The 23,212-nt window shown below is 43.8% G+C and overlaps 1 pseudogene; it reads left to right on the top strand.

The window, feature by feature from the left end:
* Positions 1 to 433: 433 nt before the first annotated feature.
* On the top strand, positions 434 to 533 carry LOC127077147 (uncharacterized; annotated as a pseudogene).
* The last annotated feature ends 22,679 nt before the right edge of the window (positions 534 to 23,212 follow it).

Here is a 23,212-nt window from a genome sequence, read left to right as displayed (position 1 = left end):
ATTTGGGTTATAGGTATTCGAATAGGGGCTTCCTTGAGCATAGTTTACTTGCTCTGTTTGGATTCCAGTCAAGAGTTGACATTCCGCAGGAGTGTGGCCTTGGATTCCACAGACCTCGCAATTCTGAGTTATAGCAACCACGGCGGTTGGAGGTGATACGTTTAAACTTTCAATCTTCTGGACCAAAGCATCCACTTTTGCATTAACGTGATCAAGGTTACTTATCTCGTACATGCCAGTTTTCGGTTGAGGTTTTTCCACTGTTGTTCGTTCGGTTCCCCACTGATAGTGGTTTTGGGCCATGCTCTCGATAAGCTGGTAAGCATCAGCATAAGGTTTGTTCATTAGTGCACCACCTGCAGCGGCGTCTATTGTTAACCTTGTATTGTATAAGAGACCATTATAAAATGTGTGAATTACTAACCAGTCTTCCAAACCATGGTGTGGGCAAAGTCTCATCATGTCTTTGTATCTTTCCCATGCTTCGAAAAGAGACTCGTTGTCTTTCTGTTTAAATCCGTTTATCTGGGCTCTTAACATAGCTGTTTTGCTTGGTGGAAAATATCGGGCAAGAAAAACTTTCTTCAACTCGTTCCATGTGGTGACTGAGTTGGAAGGGAGAGATTGAAGCCATCTTCTAGCGCTATCTCTTAATGAGAAAGGAAAAAGACGAAGTCGAATTGCCTCTGAAGTGACACCATTAGCTTTAACAGTATCAGCGTATTGAACAAATACGGATAAATGAAGGTTTGGATCTTCGGTAAGATTTCCAGAGAATTGGTTCTGTTGCACAGCCTGCAACAACGAAGGTTTAAGTTCAAAGTTGTTTGCTTCGATTGCGGGCGGAGCAATACTTGAATGCGGTTCATCTTGCGATGGAGCGGCGTAATCTCTAAGAGCACGAGCTGGTTCTGCCATCTCGGTTAAAGAAGGAAAAATGTTTTTGATATCAGGAAGGTTTATAGGAGGGAGATTGTTTTCAGCACGATATTCCCGAATTCGTCGTAAGACTCGGAGATATAGTTCGATATCGTTGATTCGTAAATAGAGCGGTTCGCCTTGAGAGCGAGTGCGTGGCATACAAATCAACGAAAGAAAGAATAGAAGGAAAAAGAAACCTTAGTCTCTACAGCGTAACGGAAGAGTTACGATATCGATTGAATAAAAGTCCCCGGCAACGGCGCCAAAAACTTGATCGCTCGACTGTGTGAGTCGAGAATGGGATACAAACTGCAAGTGCACAGTTCTATCGCGTAGTTTTAAAAGATATCGATCCCACAGGGACTTATGAATCGATATACCGTTATCTAAAGTTACTACGTAAATCTAAGGTGAAAATGTTTGATTGTTTGGGGAAAAACTAAGAGCTAAACTAATATCTAGATTAAATATCAATAAAACGGATATCGGTATGTAGTTCGTCAAAACTAGGGAATCAAGTCTTTGTCGGTTTCCAGGTTTTTAAAATAAATCGTTTCAGTTAACTTTATTGGTTAAAGGTTTTATCTCAAACTCTCGCTCTGTTGAATAAACCATGATTTTATATTAATGTTGCTGTCACTTATAATTAAGTCAAAAACCATATTTTGAAAGCAATAAAGTTGCAGAAACTCTTTTTAAGAAAATACTGACCGTTTTAAACACCCTTATCTCAAACTCTCGCTCTGTTGACTTAGGTTATATGATTAAATCCAAATGCTTAACTCTCGTCCTCACATTCGATCTTTAAAAATACTTTTTGGAAAAGGTCAGAATTTAATTGACTCTAAAACTTGCTCTCGCCCTGATCTAGAATTAATGCCTAACTCACACTGTCCAGTCAAAACCTCAAACTCTCGCTCTGTTGGTTTTAACTTCTTTATGTTCTTTACTTTTTGTAAAAAATCTTGTTATTAAACCTGTAAGTTGAGACCGTAAAAAGATTGATTCTAATTTTAAGTTTAGATAGACCGACTCAGTCTCGACCCCTTTTTCTGCTTACTTTACATACCGATACCTAGGCAAATTAGCCAGACATGCTAAATAAATAAGAATTTATATCATGCATAAACAGACTCATTCCAGGCAGGCAATATGAATAAACAATAGAATAAAACATTAAAAATTAAATAACGATTAAAGAACCTGAATGCGTAATACAATGGTCTTGAACACTCCACCACAAGCCGGTAGGATTTGTTCTTGGATTCTTCAATTAAACAGTAAATTAAATCAAGGAAATAAAACTCGAATATAACGTAAGGTTAAATCCGGTATAAAGTTGCACAGTAGTTTCCGGTGTAGAAACTACTACGCGAAAAATATCTAAAAGCTAAAAACGGGAAAGGTAAATTTGCAAGGGAAGAAGAAAATAAAACTTGCAAAAGAAATAAATAAAATAAACAATATTAATTCTGCTGGAAAAAGAAAAATAAGCAAAAGCTTGAACAGAAAATCGGCAGAGCTTCGGTGTGTGTAAACGGCAAAGAGAGGAGAGCAAACGAGAGGGATTAGGGTAGCTATTTATAGTAGTGCTACTAACTGCCTTTTTCTTCTTTTCCACGAGTCTTCAGCATGCTAAATTCATGGCTTGGGAATAGGACACGAAGTCCTCAACGTTACTTCCATTCTTCTGAGAGCGTAACTTGCGCCAAAAAGCTAGTGGACTGGTGTGACGCTCGTCACACCATGTGTGACGTCCGTCACAAGGCTACTTCGCGTGACGCTCGTCACGCGTCCTGTGACGTCCGTCACAGGCACAGCATTGGTGACTTGTGCGCTTTGGGCTGGGCTTTGGCCTTTGGTTCCTTTTCTCTCCTTTTTGTTCCTTTTTACACCTCCTTTTCTTCCCTTTTTCACTTTTGCTTCAAAATGGGTACCTGATATAAATAGAAGAGGAATACTGCATAATATCTGATAAAATGAGATAAACTAGCGTAAATGATAATATAATTTAATTGAATTAAGTCTTAAAAAGCGATATAATTTCGCGTTATCAAATACCCCCAACCATGTGTGTGCTTGTGAGTGCATACAGTAAAGCAAATAAAGCTTGAAGATCAATCACTGAATGAAAATAACCATCACATAGCAAAATGCACAATAAGTGCCATAGTCATACATCAAATCAGATACAAATCTCCAGAATCAGGAAAGAAATACAAGCAAATGAATTCCGTCAACAAGCCTGACGGTAATCCACACAAATGATAAAGCTAGCCTGATGAGGGTCCCACAGACGGCCCTATATCATCAACCATCTTCGCGAACTCTGCGGCGAACCTGAGCTCGGTGTTCTCCTGCTGTAATCTCCCCACCTCTTTCTGGTGAATCTTCATCTGCCTGAAGTAATGATCTCTCTCAGCAATGTAATGATCTCTCTCGGCGATGATCTTCACATTCTCCGCTTCCTTAATCTTTAGTTTGGCCTCCCACTCAGCAATGAGAACTCTGACTCTGTCATCCGTCTGATCTCTCACGAGGATTTGCCTCCTCTTCTCATCTTCGATGACCTTTGAAGCTCTGGCCAGCTTCTCCTTCGTGATGTCGTGCTCCTTTGTCGACGACGCTAAGGCTTGACTGATCTTCCCATAGTAAGCAGTATCCGTCTCAAAGCGCTTTGCTTCCAGGGCATGTCGCTTGTCTTGATCTTCCATTTTCGCTTTGATCTCCTGATTAGCCATCTGAATCCGAGCAACACTCATCTCCAATTCAGCTTTCTCCGCTAGCAACTGATCTCTGGCTCTCTTCATCTCGAGGAATTCTTCCATACTGACAGAAGAACGTGGACCCTCAATCAAAGGACACCCAGGATCACCTCCCGGAAATGGTAGATGTGTGATCTCGATCCTCTTCCGAAGCCAATCATCAAATAGAGGAAAATACCGGCTATTGACCTTGCCATAAGGAACCCTACCCTTTCGCTGAATGTCGCTCCACTCATCCAATACTTGCCTCAGCTTGGCCTGATTGCCCTCAATCGGGAAGTAAAAGGACTCCTGAATCTCTCGTCCAAGAGGAGGACCCTCCACAGCAAACCCCATCTGTCTCCTGAGAAGCACCGGGTTGTAATTGACGCAACCCTGAACTCCCACAAGAGGCACATTGGGAAGACTCCCACAACTGCATATGAAATCCCGTCCTGCCATACCGTTGTGAGTCCATGCTATATCAGCAGCCCGCAAACCCATCAATCTGAATGACCACTTGACAGTCGGATCGAGATGAGCAAAAGCACCTCGGGAAGACAAATACCCCATAAACCACCTGAATAGCATCTGAGCACAACATCGGATCAGACCACCACGCCGCTTCTCATTCCTGTTATGAACCGAGTAATAGACATCTCCGATCAGAGTAGGAATAGGGTTCCTCTGCATGAACAATCTGATAGCATTATGGTCGACAAAGCTCTTCTGATTAGGAAACAGAATAATCCCATAAATGCTCACAGCAATCAAAGCACAAACCGTCTTCCAATTACCCGCAGCCGCATATTCCTTGGCTTTAGCCTCCAAGAAACTCAAATGAAATCCTGGTAATTTTCCTTTCTCCTTCAAACCCTCCTTGATCATTTCCGGACTCAAATAAAGAGCACGGGAAATCCCAAGGATGTCAGGCTCCACCCTAGTAGCATGGAAAGGAATGTGATCTCGGATCTGCATACCCAGGATGCTAGCATAGTCCTCCATCAGAGGTCCCAACAAGTAGTCCGGGAACACAAAACATCTCAAACCCGGGTCGTAGAACTGAAGAAGTGTATGAATGGCGTTCCTGTCGCTGTCAGTGAGCCTGAAAACCATGTTCAGAATACCACCGTATGCCTCACGGAACATCCCCACATGGTCGGGCATAATCAATGCTATCATATCTCTCAACTCATCAATCTCTGGGTTGAAGAAACTGTAGGCAACATCATGCTTCAAACCGGTCCTCATGTCTGAGCAAAGAGATCTCTCAACCAGGATCTCAATCAAAAATGTCCCTGCATATGGATAAACATGTGTTAGATGTAGGTAAATGCAAATGTTAATGATGCTGATGAATGAATGCCATGCATAGTGCCATCCTCCAAGTCATCTGATCAACTGTTGCACTGAATCACAGCCCTGATCTCTGAACCAATCACAACCATCTGAAGGAATATGTAACCACAAATCCAACTCAAGGGTTCCGAAATAAACGGAACTGAAAGATACACCATCATCATCACCAGACAATCTCTGAGCAGATAACCATAACCATCTCTGAATCGGCCCGGGGAATCCTGAAATAAACGGATCCCCACTGATAAATAACACGGACAACACTTCGGCGTCTCAGAAATAAATCCATAAATCCGACTTATAAATATGACTCTGATCAACGGAACCAAAAGTCACCATCAAAGTCACCATCTGAACATGCATCTGTAAGAATCACCCTTCCCTCACAGGTAAATTCTAATCAGGTCATCCTAAGGCGGATAATAGTCTCGACAATCGGGCGAAGATACTCAATGGGTTTGCCCTTTTGGGTGTGCCATTGTAGCTCTCCTGAGATCATCTAAACCAAAGATCCGGGAAATGATCGGTCACCAGAGTCAATAGCTCAGATGAGGTGACTCAACCAGAGTAGAGTACCCCACAAAGGAAGAGCACTATCAAATGAACCTCGTCCGGCTTGTGGTACATCACATTGCCCAGCACATGTTAACCTAACATGAAGGAGGCAACATGAGACCACACTAATCCTAGGTGTATACTCGGGCCTGGGTTTTAGCCCCACTCAGAACACCCACCCCAAAATAGAGGAACCACCTGCACAGAGGACAACAACATGATAGTATGATGCATGCAAATATTTATGCAAATATATACACAATCAGAATAATAAATGCAATAAATAGCAGCACAAGCAACCTAAACTATCCTAGAGCGCTAGGAGAGACTCGCTTAGGGAAGATGGACCAGCAACAGGTCAACTTTATTTCCCCAGCAGAGTCACCAGCTGTCGCATCCGCGAAAAACAACCGGCGGGCTGAAACAAAAACAACACAGAGCCGCCACCGTGCGTTATTTATCCCAAAAGAGGGAAAGGAAACGCTCAGAATAAACCTGGGAAAAAGCATGGTCTCGCGACCAAAAAGAATGGGATCGGGAGTCGGTTACGCAAGGGGAAGGTATTAGCGCCCCTCACGTCCGTCGTACTCGACGGGATCCACGCTCTAAAAGAAAGAAAAGGTTGCTAAACAAACACCACACACACACACACTAAAAACAACACAGGTGGGAAAAGGGGGAAGAGGGCTCGCTAGGATATCGCATCCTATGCCTACGTATCTCGTCTGGAACGAGAATCAGAGCTGCCGTAGTTCGGCTCACGCACGCCAAACAAAACACACGCAAAACAGGCAAACATGGAACCCGAACGCCAATCGCTGGACTTACATCGGCTTCCGAACCAAACAAACACACTCAGGATACGGACAGCCAATCGCTGGGCTTACATCCATATCCTGACACACAAGAAGAAACAAACAAACAAGCTACTAAAGAGTCGGGAACTCGAGCCTAGCGACTGTCAAGCAAACACACACAAAAAAGAAAAAAAGGTGCCCGGAGAGACCTTGCACGGTCTCCTGCCTACGTACCTCATCTGGTATGAGGATCAGGGCGACGTAGTTCCCCTGAACAGGGAAAGAAATTCTAACCAGATACAAAGGGAGACACACTACTAGGGAGCTGGACTCGAGCCTAGATGTTATCATGCATCATTGCCCTATGTTATGATTTCTATCTACTTGCACAACAGCAAGCTAATCCTAACCAGGAAAAAGCAAAGCATGCGAGCATAAACAAAACAAATCAAACATTCACAGTTAGCACACGCTATATCCAGACAAGGTGGGCTCAATCAAGGGTTAAGTTGCAAAAGCAACACAACTGTACAGGGTAGTGTCGGCTCTTAACCCTGACATTGAGAGTCAGGGTGAAGCCAGATGAAAGGTGAGTGAAGATTAGACTTCACAGCTCTTATCCCTGGCCAGGGAGAGCTTCAGACAAAGGAGCGTGGGTCCAGAAAATGGGAACCCTTCTACACTCAAGACTCTGACTCAACTGATCTTGGGTTAATGTCCCAATGCATCAACACAGTGGTGTGAGCAGAGGGACAACTCAACAAGAATAGCAGGGGATGGATTGCACATCCCTTGGGTTCTGCCAATTGCCTCATAGAGGTCTTTACCTGCTTGGGGACAAAAGTAAACAATCACAAACATCGCCTCTTAAGGAGGACTTCAGACAGTTGCCTGGCTAAATAACAAGCCAGGTCTTCCAGACTACATGGAGACAAGAGAGTCTACCTCAATTGGTTTATACAACCAAGCAGCAGCACAGCAAGTTCTTAAAGAACTAAAGCGACTATGGTACCTGAAATCAATCTAATACAGTCAGTATTCAAGTCACAAAGTCAAAACTGACAAGATAAGAATCAACAGTCAATGTAATCAAACAATGCAATGTGCAAAGCACAATCAACTCAAGTGAGCCAAGCATCCTACAAAACACACAAGTTAGTTTACAACAAGCAACCAAACTCAATTTACTCAACTTGCATTTTTCTCCTTAAAGCATTTGCATCTCAACCTGAAACACAACTCAAAAGTGAAAAACAAGACCACTAGGACAAGCCTAGGGTCAAAAGGAGATGAAAAATCCAAAACAGCAAGTGAAAATTAACCAAAATCACAATCAAACAAATTAGAAACAAATCCCATTGGTCCCATGCTCATATCATTCATCATCATCATTTCATGAAAGAAAAGGCACAAAACATGCAATTTGCAACCTCAAAGGACCAAACAGAAGGATCACCATCAAATCATTATCAAAACATTTCAATAAATTCCACAAAAATTCAAGTCTAAACATAACACATTGAATGAATAGAATATCAAATTTCAGCTCATTTGGATAAAGGGAAGTAGGTCAATGAAAATCATAAAGTTCAGACAAGTTCAGACAAGCCAACACAAAGCATCAAAACAAGCATCAACTTCCATCAATCATAAAACAGTGACAAAACATGATAAATGAATGGGATCAAAGCCAAGATGACCTATAATGTGTCTAGAATTCACATGTCAAATTTCACATCCATCCATTTAATGACCAGAATTTCACAGGCCAAATACAAACATGTGTCACAAAAAATCAACAAATGACCAATCAGGGGAGAAAATTCCAATCAAATAGGAAATTCCATCAATAATTCCAGAAAAATTCACATGTAACCTCAAGATCCATATGCTCAAGCATGCAAAAATTCAACTCAATCCAATGTCCACAAGCATATTAAATAAAATCATGAAGTTCACCAAGCATGGTGTGACACAAATTGTCACACCTCTAATCAAGAATATATATCTCATCAACCAGGGATCCAAAAATTGCAAACTATACATAAAAATCACCAGCAAAGAGTCCAGAACATGCACAAACAATTTCAAGCATTTCTATGGAAGCATCATCATTTTATGAATGATATGGTGAGCATGGTACACAAATGATACATTCAAACAATCCCTAGGCAATTTATTTTTCCACACGTGCACAAAAATATTAAAAATCACCATAAAAAACTACACATCACAAGGAGAATAATGCAAAAAGTCTCATCAAATTTGGACAAGAAATGAAGAACTAATGATTTTTTGAAGTTATGTGATGAAAATGAAATGAAATTGGAAAAAGAAAATGAAATGAAATGATTTAATATGTCACAGTGGCAATTTTGTAATAACGCAATGGCCAGAGTGAAACGCCGCGTTTCACTAATGCGGTGGCAGCACGCGTGTGGCTCTAAGGCGCGGGAAACAAACATTTGAAAGCCAGGCCAGGAAAATCAGATCAAAACACGCGTTCTTCATCATTTCCAGCAAACAAATTTCCAGAAAATCACACATGAACAAATCTTAACCAAAATGATCATGCCATACATCAATGGAACCGTCTAAACATGTACATCATGGATATGGCAAGCATTTGACCTAACTCTAAACATATCAACCAGATCGAGCGAAAATAGGTTTCACATCCAAACTTCTAATCAAGATATCTCACTCGATTCTCAACCAAATTCAAAACCACAAGTTGCATGCTATTCTATGTTGAGAGATCTATCTAAGCCACATCACAATTCAAGCAATGATTGAGATCGAAAATTTACCTCTTGATGATGGCAGTGCTCGATTCTTGTGTTTCCAAGTGTGAAAGGCGAAAACAGATGCAGTTCAATGCTATGGAAGTTGAATAGAATGGATGCCTCAGCTCAAAAGTGCACGATGATGATGAATTTGCAAACTTCCATGTGAAGCTCCATGTTGCAACAGTCACGATTCAAGCAGTTTTTCCTCAAGATCTTGTTCAACAGTTCTTTAGTTCCACCTGCAATCAATGATTCACACAAGAGATAGCACAAAGAGTGAAGAATTTTGATGAACAATTGAAAAAAAGTGTGTAGAAAAATTGAGAAAAATTGAGAGAATTTGTGATTTTTTCTGTTTGGATCTGAGAAATGAAATGTCATTATGATTTTCTGTTACAATTAACATCTTATACTAACTCCTTAATCCACTTGCTTATCCAAATTAACAGAATGAAGTGAAATTAGCAAAATGCATTTTTAAGTGAAATGTCAAAAATGGCCTTTTGCAAACCAGCCAATGTAACAGTACAATGGCAATGCAAACAAGTTCTATTTGGTGTTTGTGATGTGTTGGAATGAGTTTTGTGTGCCAATGCCTTGTAATTTTGAAATTGCCTATTCTCCACACCAATTTTCAAATAGTCCACTTGAAAAATGACTTTTTGCCATGATGATTTTTGATGAAATATGATGATGCATCATGAAAGTACATGTAAAATGTGGTTTGCTCAAAGAAAGATCACCCAATTTGGCCATTCTATGTGAAAGTTATGCCACTTTGAAAATCAACACTTTTGGAAAATGATTTGATCATAACTTGCCAACCACACATGAGAAATTCATGTTCTTGGACTTTTTGGAAAGGTGAGAGCAAGATCTACAACTTTCATGTTGAACAAAATTTCATTTGAAGCATTTTCGGACATGTAATTTTGAGATGAAAAACTTTCCATTTTTGGAAACTTTCAATTATAGGTCACTTTCTATTTTTGGAAAGTTTTCTCCTGACTTTATTTTCCTCATTGTTGATGTTTGAAATGTCAAATGAAACTTGTTTAGACATGAATGAAGTATATCCAACCCTCTCCCGCCTCCAAATCCACCATTTCAGGCACAGTTGACCACAGTTGACTTTTTTGACTGATAGATGAATTTGGCTGTGCATTGATCAAGTTGAGCCTCAAACTCCTGATGAAATGGCTCAGTGATGAAACCCTAGCTTCCATAAGCTCAATATAATCATGAAATGATCCCCATATCCATTGTAGACCCCATCTCCTTGCCAAGCCCTGATTGGCCCAATGTAGATGATTAGGGTTGACCAGTGGTCAAAACCCTAATCTCAAGGTATCTGATCAATCTCTTGAATCTTCTGGATGATAATAAAACCATGATGATGATGTATCATTTCAACCAAGATCAAGCTCAATCTCCTTGAGAAATCAAGAAACCCTAATTTGGACCCCACATCCTCAGATGATTAGTGATCAGCCCAATAAACCCTCAGGCTTGAATCTCAACCTCTTATCTTCTGACCAAGATTTAGGAGGAATACTTGCTTGATGTAGCCACATGATATGCAATATGCAATGACTAATGACCTACAAATGATATGCAAAAATGCAAAGCTAGTCCCAAGAGAGGAGGGCAAATTTTGAGGTGTTACAGCTGCCCCTATTCAATCCACTGTGAACCTGTCGATATGAATAGCCTCGGCTTTCAGATGATCAGGATGAAGAGTGATTGAATACCAAGAACAGACGAACAATTTGCACTCTGATGGGAAAATAATTAACCATGCCTGTCAGAATCGGCAAAGAACAATCTTGAAGAAAAAACCCGTCTGGAACGGAGAAAGTCGGCCTGATCACCGAAACAGAATGTCGACCTGGATACCAAAATAAATGGTAACACAGGGATAACCATGGCCTGAACACCACATATCCGCTGGGGATTATCATCTCTTTCTTTGCTTTTCTTGAACCCCGAAATTTTCTCTTTTTTCGTTTTCTTGATCCCCGAAATTTTTCTTTCGCGCAAATGATCCCGGATCACTGCATTTGAACCTCGACATCTTGTTTGCCAAAATAATGAACCCCATTCTCCATTTGAACCCCAGTCGCCTGACGATAACTTGCGATCGCCATTGTGAACCCCATTCTCCAGAAAACACCTCTTGTCTCCCTTTCTCCATTTGAACCCCGCTCTCCAGAAAATGCCTCAACATTTCCCTTTCTCCATTTGAACCCCGTTCTCCAATTTCTCGTGATAATTCCGCTGGCAACGTCGGAAATAACACCAAACACCACTCTGATGGCGACATATCAGAGGGTACACCTTCATAAAAGGAAGGTAACATGTGCATCTCTTCCACCGAAGACACCCATAACGACTTCTGTTGGCCCCAGCCAAAGTCTTAGGTGACACATGAACAGAAGATGATCCTGAGGACCTCATCCCGGATATGATCTTCAACTCCAATCTCCATTTGAACCCCGCTCTCCAGAAAATGTCTCAACATTTCCTTTTCTCCATTTAAACCCCGTTCTCCAGAAAATGCCTCAACACTTTCTTTTCTCCATTTGAACCCCGCTCTCCAGAAAATGTCTCAACATTTCCTTTTCTCCATTTGAACCCCGATTGTCGCGCTGATCGCGTAACGTCCTTTGATTTTATTTCCATCTCCGCCCGACGGAAACATTTCCTCCAGTATCGCACTACTGGGGAACATTGTTGATCTGACATCATGATGCTAAACTCCTCAGAGTAACACCTTCACCATCCGGCGAAACTAAATCTCAAACGGTAACTACGACTTGAGTCGCGCTGATCGCGTAACATTCCCATCTCTGTCCGACGGAAAAGTTTCCTCCAGTATCGCACTACTGGGGAAGTACGGTTGATAAAAACGGTGCCAAACTCCTCGGAGCAACACCTTCACCCTCAGGCAACCACTTCTCAAACGGTAACCACGGTCTGAGACTAGCTTATGCTTGCAATATGATGCATGATTGATTTTTTCAGTGTAATGCTCCATAATTATGGAAATGCTACGCAATTTATTATGCAATATGCTATGCTATTTACATGATGCATGTATAAAAAGCATCCCCCTCAAGGGACTCTTCTGAGGAGCTCGAGACACTCTGCTGAGGAACTCGCCACCACTCCAATTTCCGCCCTGCTGGGGAATAGCACTGCTGCTGGGAAAAAGGCAACCCTTGCTGGGGAAAATACCTCATTTGCACCCGATCCGCTTGGGGATATGCTGGGGATAGAACCACCAATGCACTCTGTGGGGATACACCAGTCTTGACTAGCTGGGGATATCAATCCCAACCCTGCTTGGGAAACCACCACACACAGATACTCCCACTGGGAAAACTGCAACCTTCCGGCCTGGCGACTGGGGAAGCATCGATCCAAAACCTGCTGGGAATAACCATTCGGACCCTGCTAGGGAAGCCACAGACCTTGGATCTGCTGGGGAATTAGTCCTCACAACTCTGCTTGGAGAGATAAGGAAACTCTGGTACCGAACACCCGACGACTCGTTGAACCTTGGTATTCATATCCAAATCCCATGTCAGCTTTCCAATTTTGAGAACTCCCAGACTCGTCTGGACTTTTCTGCTCCATCATCTTGTATTCCAAACCGCTCCGTACTCGACGGAAAGCGAACTCCTGAGACTTATACAAACTTTTCAATCTTCCGACTTTGAAGAGTCTTCTTGATTAATTCTCAAGGATCGTCGTACGTCTCGCCGTCTTTTCATCGTTCTTTTATTCATTCGTCCCTGATTGGACTCCATGGGGATTTGTTTTGTCAACAGCTTCCACATCACAACCTGCAAGCGAGGGAAAATACCTAACAGTTCCTGCAAAAAAGATCGTTAGATGAAACCGTGCCCCAGGCGTGTGAAGATTTCAACACTTGGGTCACTCAGCCTTCCAAATAAGATTTCAAGTTTTCAATCTCATATGCCTGCATTGGAAGGGACCTGTATGTCTTAAAATGCAAAGATTCGTTATCAAAATAATCGGATGTTTTTGCAATCAAGGCGGTAATGAAAACAAAAATAAAATTATTTGACTGAATATGCATTTTATTGATTGGAAAAAAATGTGGCTCAAATTGAGCAATACAAAGGAAGCAATTCCTGAAAAGAGGTAATTGCGCACAAAAGGAAAAATCTATCCTAATGGCAATGTGAAACCCGTAATCTCATCGAGTTCCAACTCGGTTACACCCCATATGTCCTCAGACTCTCCGTCCCTTCTGCCTTCTGAACAAGACGCTTCTGACTGATCCCTACCGGGTATTATCCATGTGCCTTAACCAAAGCGCAAACGATCATGCCAGACGCAGTTGTTCGTTTCAATCCCTCTTTTGCCTGGACCGCCCTTTCGGGTTTTCAGTCCACCGGGATACCCTTTTTTGCCCAAGTCGCCCTTTCAGGTTTTCGACTTGCCGGGTGTACAATCTTTTCTTTTTTATCCCTAATTTTTGCCCGAACCTTTTCATTCTATTTTTGGTTCGCCGGGATGCCCATTTTTGCCTGGACTATTTTGTTCTTTTCGTCCAGCGGGTCTCTTTACACGAAGTATTTTTTAACCGCGTCCGCATTCACAGGGGATGGACAATCTTCGCCATCCATGGTCGTTAACAACAAGGCTCCGCCAGAGAAAACCTTCTTGACCACGAATGGACCTTCATAATTGGGTGTCCATTTGCCCCTTCGATCGTTTTGAGGAGGAAGAATCCTTTTCAGCACCATATCACCCACGTGATACACCCGAGGTCGTACCTTTTTGTCAAAAGCACGCTTCATCCTTTACTGGTATAACTGCCCATGACAGATGGCTGTCAGCCTCTTCTCCTCAATCAGGCTCAACTCTTCGTACCGGGTCCTTACCCATTCAGCCTCTTGCAATTTTACGTCCATCAGGACTCTCAAAGAGGGAATCTGAACCTCAACAGGTAACACGGCTTCCATCCCATATACCAATGAGAAAGGAGTTGCCCCAGTAGATGTACGCACCGACGTTCGATACCCATGCAATGCAAACGGCAACATCTCATGCCAGTCCTTATAGGTTACCACCATTTTCTGCACAATCTTCTTAATATTTGTGTTGGCTGCCTCAACCGCCCCATTCATCTTCAGACGATAGGGAGAAGAATTGTGATGCTCGATCTTGAATTCCCGGCACAGTTCTGCCATCATTTTGTTATCCAAATTAGAACCATTATCAGTAATGATTCTCTCGGGAACCCCGTATCTGCAAATGATGTCTCTCTTGAGAAACCTGGCAACGACCTGCTTCGTCACGTTCTTATAGGAGGCTGCTTCCACCCATTTGGTGAAGTAATCAATAGCCACCAATATGAACCGATGCCCATTCGAAGCCGTAGGCTCAATCTTCCCAATCATATCAATGCCCCACATAGCAAACGGCCATGGAGACGACATTAAGCTCAATGGATTTGGAGGCACGTGCACCTTATCAGCATAAATCTGGCATTTATGACATTTCCGCACGAAATGGAAACATTGGGCCTCCATTGTCATCCAATAATAGCCTGCCCTCAGCAGCTTCTTTACCATTGCATTCCCACTAGCATGGGTACCGAATGATCCTTCGTGAACCTCCTTCATTAATTGGCTTGCTTCTTTGTCATCGACACATCTGAGCAAGACCCAATCAAAATTCCTCTTATACAAAACCCCATCCTTATTCAAGTAGAACACCATGGCCAACCTCCTCAGAGTCTTTCGGTCTTTCTTAGATGCTCCCTCAGGATATTTTTGAGTCTCTAGATAGCGCTTGATATCGTAATACCACGGCTTCTCATCATCAGGAGCTGTATCAACAACAAACACATAAGCCGGTCTATCCAGACGACCTACCTCCACACTGGGGAACTGATTCCACCTCTGTACCTTGATCAAGGCAGCCAGAGTAGCCAAAGCATCTGCCAAAGGATTCTCTTCTCTGGGCACATGATGCATCTTCACCTTGGTGAAAAACGTCAACAATCTCCTCGTATAATCCCGGTATGGAACTAAATGAGATTGATGCGTATACCATTTTCCGTTAACCTGATTTACCACCAGAGCTGAATCTCCATATATGACGAGGTTCTTAATTCTCAAATCAATCGCCTCTTCAATCCCCAATATGCAAGCTTCATATTCAGCCACGTTGTTGGTGCACTCAAATGTCAGCCGGGCAACAAAAGGAATGTGGGATCCTTTCGGCGTAACCAAAACAGCACCAACACCGCTTCCATTCACGTTAACGGCCCCATCAAACATCAGAATCCATTCGGATTCAGGGTCAGGCCCCTCCTCCGGGATCGGTTCCTCGCAATCTTTCGATTTGAGAAACATGATGTCCTCATCAGGGAACTCAAACTTCATTGGTTGATAATCATCAATGGGTTGCTGAGCGAGGTAATCAGACAATACACTCCCCTTGATTGCTTTCTGAGAGGTATACTGTATATCATATTCTGTCAAAATCATTTGCCATCTCGCAACCCGTCCGGTCAATGCTGGCTTCTCAAAAATGTACTTGATTGGATCCATCTTGGAAATCAACAAAGTGGTATGAACCAGTATATACTGCCTTAGTCGGCGAGCAGCCCAGACCAAAGCACAACAAGTTTTCTCGAGCAGTGAATATCTTGTTTCACAGTCGGTAAACTTTTTGCTAAGGTAGTATATGGCATGCTCTTTTCGACCAGACTCGTCATGCTGCCCCAATACACACCCCATAGACCCCTCGAGGACTGTCAGGTACAGAATTAACGGTCTTCCCTCCACAGGAGGCATCAGAATCGGAGGCTCCTGCAAATATTCTTTTATTTTTTCAAATGCCGCTTGGCAATCATTATTCCACCTGACCGTTTGATCTTTTCTTAACAACTTGAATATTGGTTCACACGTGGCTGTTAGATGAGATATGAACCGTGAAATGTAGTTCAATCTACCTAAGAAACCACGAACCTCCTTCTCTGTTCTCGGTTCAGGCATTTCTCTTATTGCTTTTACTTTCGCAGGATCAACCTTGATTCCTTTCTCACTCACAATGAACCCCAGCAATTTACCGGACCGCACTCCGAAAGTGCACTTATTCGGATTCAACCTCAGTCTGAACTGTCTCAACCGGTCGAACAACTTGGCCAGATCTACCAAATGCCCCTCTTCTGTCTGGGACTTTGCTATCATGTCATCAACATAGCATTCAATTTCATGATGAATCATATCATGAAACAAAGTCACCATGGCCCTCTGATAAGTAGCACCGGCGATCTTGAGACCGAATGGCATCACCTTGTAACAAAAAGTGCCCCACGGTGTAATGAACGTTGTTTTCTCCATATCCTCTGGCGACATTTTGATTTGATTATAGCCAGAAAAGCCATCCATGAAGGAAAACACCGAGAATTGAGCTGTATTATCTACCATCACGTCAATGTGAGGTAATGGGAAATCATCCTTCGGACTAGCTCTGTTCAGATCTCGGTAGTCCACACACATTCTCACCTTACCATCTTTCTTCGGGACTGGCACAATGTTCGCGACCCATGGCGGATAATTAGTGACAGCAAGGAACCCAACATCCCACTGCTTCTGCACTTCCTCTTTAATCTTCATCGCCATATCAGGTCGAGTTCTGCGCAATTTCTGCTTCACTGGAGGACAATCTGCTCTCAACGGTAGCTTGTGCATAATGATATCGGTATCCAACCCTGGCATATCTTGATAAAACCAGGCAAAGATGTCGACATACTCTTTCAACAATGCCATCATTCTGCTCTTGACACTTGCCTCCAAAGCAGCCCCGATTTTCACTTCTTTCTTGACCTCGTCGGTACCCAGATTCACAACCTCAATCTGCTCTTCATGCGGCTGAATCACCTTCTCCTCTTGTTTCAACAACCTGGCTAACTCCCCTGACAGTTCACAATCTTCTTCGTTTTCTTCTTCAGCATGATAGATTGGATTGTCGAAGTCATATGAGGGTGTAACAGGATTGTTATCAATGTGATCCGGAGATTGATCGCATCTGCATGAATGTGGATTCATGCATTGCTTAGAACCGGAACGAGACAAATTAAAAAAAGAAAAATGAAAACATTGCCATTTTTATTTTGTTTTTATTTTTAAACTGCAAAAATAAATGAAAAACAGGGAACACCGCTTTTAATTGAAAAACATCCTTTTATTGATGATGCAAAATTGCAAATTTAAACATGAGGTGGCCCTTACAATGAACCGTTACGTGTCGGGCAACACGTATGGCTTTCATGCATATAAAATCAAAACAGGAAAAATATTACTCTTCCAGCAGAGTGACCCGGATGATCTTTTCAGCCTTCCAGTTCTGGATTCCCATCCCTGGTGCGCACGGCTTTATCCACCGGTCCATGTCGCAGTCACTATCAGCTTCATCACTCATCATGCAGATGTGATCCGGATCCAACATTCCGGCACTAGTGAACGTGACCGACGTACGACGCTCTCTTCCTTGTCCAGATGAGCATCTGCCAGGCTGATACCCCACTCCGAAGCGGTCTTTCTTTGCAGAGATATCCATCATCCTGCCCCAACCGGGAGCCTCTCCATTCTTCACCACCTCAGCGGCCTGCTTATACGAAGATATGGACGGTTTCTCCTCCTCTTTTGCAAACAAAGCATTCCCCAGCTTAACGGTTTCGAAGGCTTGACTCGGGGTTTCCCATATCTCGCCGTCCATTTCAACGTATTTGAAGGAGGACAGGTGGCTGACAAAGATGTCCTCTTCTCCGCACACAGTGACAACCTGTCCTTCCCAAATATATTTCAACTTTTGGTGCAAAGTCGAGGTCACTGCCCCAGCAGCATGAATCCACGGGCGACCCAACAGGCAACTGTATGCCGGCTGGATATCCATGACGTAGAAAGTCGACTTAAACACCTCCGGGCCTATCTTTACCGGAAGCTCAACCTCTCCGAACACGGCCCGCTTCGACCCATCGAACGCCCTTACTATCAAATCAGTCGGTGTCAGAATCAGCCCGTCATAATTCAGCTTAGCCAGAGCTTTCTTCGGCAACACATTTAATGAGGAGCCGGTATCAACCAGCACATGCGAAAGCACGGCTCCTTTACACTCCATTGCGATGTGTAATGCCCGGTTATGATTTCTCCCATCCACAGTCAAGTCCATGTCTGTAAAACCCAACCCATGGCTGGCATGCACGTTAGACACGACCGTCTCCAACTGGTTTATCGTTATCTCCTGAGGAACATAGGCCTTCTTCAAAATTTTCAATAGAGCCTCTCTATGCCCCTCAGAGCTTAACAGCAAAGATAGAATCGAGATTTTGGAGGGAGTTTGCTGCAGATGGTCCACAAGTTTATACTCCGACTTCTTGATGATCCTCAAGAACTCTTCTGCATCATCATCAAGCTTTTCTTCCGACCCAACAGGCGTCGGTGTCACTACTGGAGTACCATCGCTCACCACTGCTTTCCCTTTTGCCCTGGCTAAAGCCTCGGCCTTTTCTTTTTTCTCTTTTTCTCCTTCTCCTCCCCTCAAGGCATCAGGAGCAAACAATCTTCCACTGCGAGTGAAACCGCTGGTACCGGCATTATCCACCTTTGAAACGATGGTTTCATCCGCAGTCTGCTCTTCCACTTTCTCACCATTACAGTACACTTCTCCACCATAATGCCAAGGCACGGCATCATCTTTGTCATACGGAATTGGCCCAGGTACCGTGATGGTAACTGGAGCCGCCTCAGCTAGAGTTGACAAATCCACCGGATCAAAATAAATTGTTATGGTGGAGACCTCTTCCTTTCCCTTATCATCCTTCTCAATTAGAATACTTCCATCGTCCATCAAACCCTGGACAGTCTTCCTCAATAATTCACACCCGTTCTGAACAACAGTGCACTCAGCACAATCAACACAGCAACCCGGATAGACCCCATTCAACAACAACTGCCTCTTGACCTCAGCCAGAGGAGTCTTCAGCTGATCAACCCTTAACAACCCGATTCGGCCCTCCTCAGAGATAGCATTCATCCCCCTCTGACCATGCGCGGGCATGGGACTAGCATTGACGTTGGGAGATGGTGCGAAGTTGATAGCTTTCGAATCCACCAGGTCTTGAACTGTGTGCTTAAAAGCTTTGCAGTTCTCTATGTTATGCCCGGGAGCACCTGAGTGGAATTCACATTTTGCATTCTCATCATAATTGGCAGGCCTCTGATCAGGTCTCAAAGGTGCCAAAGTCCTTAGTTGTACCAACCCCAGATCCTGTAATTTCTTGAACAAGAAAGAGTAAGTCACAGGTGGCCTGTCAAACTGACGGTCGTTCATCCTCCCCCGCACCTGGTAACCAGCCCTCTGAGGCCTCTGCTGAAATGGTTGTCTTTGTTGTTGAGGTTGCTGCTGTTGCTGCTACTGATTATCAGCAGGAATAGTTACCGCAGCAGTGTGCTGGAAGTAACGATCCCTACTGGGTCCTCTCTGAGCGTAGACCGCACTGGTATCACCCTCTTTTTTCCTCTGGCCGTTATTGAAAGGCTTCTTTGACCCTGACGAAGAAGCATTACCCCCTGAATCTTTCCGAGCTTCAGCCAGCTCTCTATTCTCTCACCGGCAACCACTATATCTGAAAAGTTCGTCACCGGACAACCCACCATTCTCTCGGCGAACGCCCCTTGCAAAGTACCCATAAAGAGATCAGACATCTCTCTATCCACCAAAGGAGGTTGCACTCTGGCAGCCAATTCCCTCCATCTCTGAGCGTATTCTTTAAACCCTTCGCTATTCTTCTGAGACATACCCTGCAGCTGGGTACGACTCGGAGCCATATCAGCATTGAACTGATACTGTTTAAAGAATGCGTCCCCAAGATCTTGCCAGTTCTTGATATCTGAGGACTTGAGCTTGGTGTACCACTCCAGGGAGCCTCCGGACAGGCTGTCCTGGAAGAAATACATCCACAGCTTTTGGTCCATGGTGTAAGCTGAGATCTTACGGACAAACGCCTGCAGATGAGTCTCGGGGCAGGAACTCCCATTGTACCTATCAAATGTGGGCGCTTTAAATTTCTGCGGGATCACAATCCCCTCCACTAGCCCCATATTTGACATGTTGACCACCCCAGGAGTGGCATAGCTCTCCAAAGCTCGGATCTTCTCAGCCAGCAGCTGAATCTCTTTATTCTGCGGTTGGGCACCGTATTGACCAAACGGTTCGTTGTGCATGGAAAACTGATCCGCTTCTCTGTCTTCCTCTCTGTCATCTTCAACCCCGAAGAAAGGTGGGAACAGACTATCCTTCAGATTCTGACCTGGTTGACCACCAGCAGCACCAAAACCGGCAGCGTTATTCACTATACCCACCGTTGTCCTCTTACCGCCATCTCGAGAACCACCCAGCCCCTGGTTGGAGACACCATCCAGGTTCACACCGCTATTTGCCGCTGAAGCCCGCTCGAGCTTCTCAACTTTGTCAGCTAGAGCTTTCTGACCAACTGCAAAACCTTGCATGATGTTGATCAGCTCGTTCATCTTGTCCTTCAACTCGAGGATATCTGTGTTCGGGAGATCCATTAGTCTGGGAGTATTGCGTCGCGTGAAGTATCTGTGCGGACGGGTTGAGTGCAAAGGTACAGTTCTGCGAGCACGAGCAATGATTCCTGAAACAATCAAGCACGTTAGAACTGATACCTGCAAAATAAAACACAAGTTATTATGATCATGCATGAATGCAGTGTTTATCCACATGAGGAACACTTTGTCCCTCGATCCTGGCTTCATCGAGACAAACAATAATCCGGCAGCAATATTCTGATATTCATCATTTGATTTCGTCATACAGACCAGAGACATATGATTTAGCAAAATACCCCCAACCATGTGTGTGCTTGTGAGTGCATACAGTAAAGCAAATAAAGCTTGAAGATCAATCACTGAATGAAAATAACCATCACATAGCAAAATGCACAATAAGTGCCATAGTCATACATCAAATCAGATACAAATCTCCAGAATCAGGAAAGAAATACAAGCAAATGAATTCCGTCAACAAGCCTGACGGTAATCCACACAAATGATAAAGCTAGCCTGATGAGGGTCCCACAGACGGCCCTATATCATCAACCATCTTCGCGAACTCTGCGGCGAACCTGAGCTCGGTGTTCTCCTGCTGTAATCTCCCCACCTCTTTCTGGTGAATCTTCATCTGCCTGAAGTAATGATCTCTCTCAGCAATGTAATGATCTCTCTCGGCGATGATCTTCACATTCTCCGCTTCCTTAATCTTCAGTTTGGCCTCCCACTCAGCAATGAGAACTCTGACTCTGTCATCCGTCTGATCTCTCACGAGGATTTGCCTCCTCTTCTCATCTTCGATGACCTTTGAAGCTCTGGCCAGCTTCTCCTTCGTGATGTCGTGCTCCTTTGTCGACGACGCTAAGGCTTGACTGATCTTCCCATAGTAAGCAGTATCTGTCTCAAAGCGCTTTGCTTCCAGGGCATGTCGCTTGTCTTGATCTTCCATTTTCGCTTTGATCTCCTGATTAGCCATCTGAATCCGAGCAACACTCATCTCCAATTCAGCTTTCTCCGCTAGCAACTGATCTCTGGCTCTCTTCATCTCGAGGAATTCTTCCATACTGACAGAAGAACGTGGACCCTCAATCAAAGGACACCCAGGATCACCTCCCGGAAATGGTAGATGTGTGATCTCGATCCTCTTCCGAAGCCAAACATCAAATAGAGGAAAATACCGGCTATTGACCTTGCCATAAGGAACCCTACCCTTTCGCTGAATGTCGCTCCACTCATCCAATACTTGCCTCAGCTTGGCCTGATTGCCCTCAATCGGGAAGTAAAAGGACTCCTGAATCTCTCGTCCAAGAGGAGGACCCTCCACAGCAAACCCCATCTATCTCCTGAGAAGCACCGGGTTGTAATTGACGCAACCCTGAACTCCCACAAGAGGCACATTGGGAAGACTCCCACAACTGCATATGAAATCCCGTCCTGCCATACCGTTGTGAGTCCATGCTATATCAGCAGCCCGCAAACCCATCAATCTGAATGACCACTTGACTGTCGGATCGAGATGAGCAAAAGCACCTCGGGAAGGCAAATACCCCATAAACCACCTGAATAGCATCTGAGCACAACATCGGATCAGACCACCACGCCGCTTCTCATTCCTGTTATGAACCGAGTAATAGACATCTCCGATCAGAGTAGGAATAGGGTTCCTCAGCATGAACAATCTGATAGCATTATGGTCGACAAAGCTCTTCTGATTAGGAAACAGAATAATCCCATAAATGCTCACAGCAATCAAAGCACAAACCGTCTTCCAATTACCCGCAACCGCATATTCCTTGGCTTTAGCCTCCAAGAAACTCAAATGAAATCCTGGTAATTTTCCTTTCTCCTTCAAACCCTCCTTGATCATTTCCGGACTCAAATAAAGAGCACGGGAAATCCCAAGGATGTCAGGCTCCACCCTAGTAGCATGGAAAGGAATGTGATCTCGGATCTGCATACCCAGGATGCTAGCATAGTCCTCCATCAGAGGTCCCAACAAGTAGTCCGGGAACACGAAACATCTCAAACCCGGGTCGTAGAACTGGAGAAGTGTATGAATGACGCTCCTGTCGCTGTCAGTGAGCCTGAAAACCATGTTCAGAATACCACTGTATGCCTCACGGAACATCCCCACATGGTCGGGCATAATCAATGCTATCATATCTCTCAACTCATCAATCTCTGGGTTGAAGAAACTGTAGGCAACATCATGCTTCAAACCGGTCCTCATGTCTGAGCAAAGAGATCTCTCAACCAGGATCTCAATCAAAAATGTCCCTGCATATGGATAAACATGTGTTAGATGCAGGTAAATGCAAATGTTAATGATGCTGATGAATGAATGCCATGCATAGTGCCATCCTCCAAGTCATCTGATCAACTGTTGCACTGAATCACAGCCCTGATCTCTGAACCAATCACAACCA

This window comes from Lathyrus oleraceus, chromosome 4, assembly GCF_024323335.1.
Source record: "Lathyrus oleraceus cultivar Zhongwan6 chromosome 4, CAAS_Psat_ZW6_1.0, whole genome shotgun sequence".
Taxonomy (NCBI): domain Eukaryota; kingdom Viridiplantae; phylum Streptophyta; class Magnoliopsida; order Fabales; family Fabaceae; genus Lathyrus; species Lathyrus oleraceus.
Note: the sequence above shows the minus strand (reverse complement) of the source record. Positions and strands in the feature narration are given on the sequence as shown.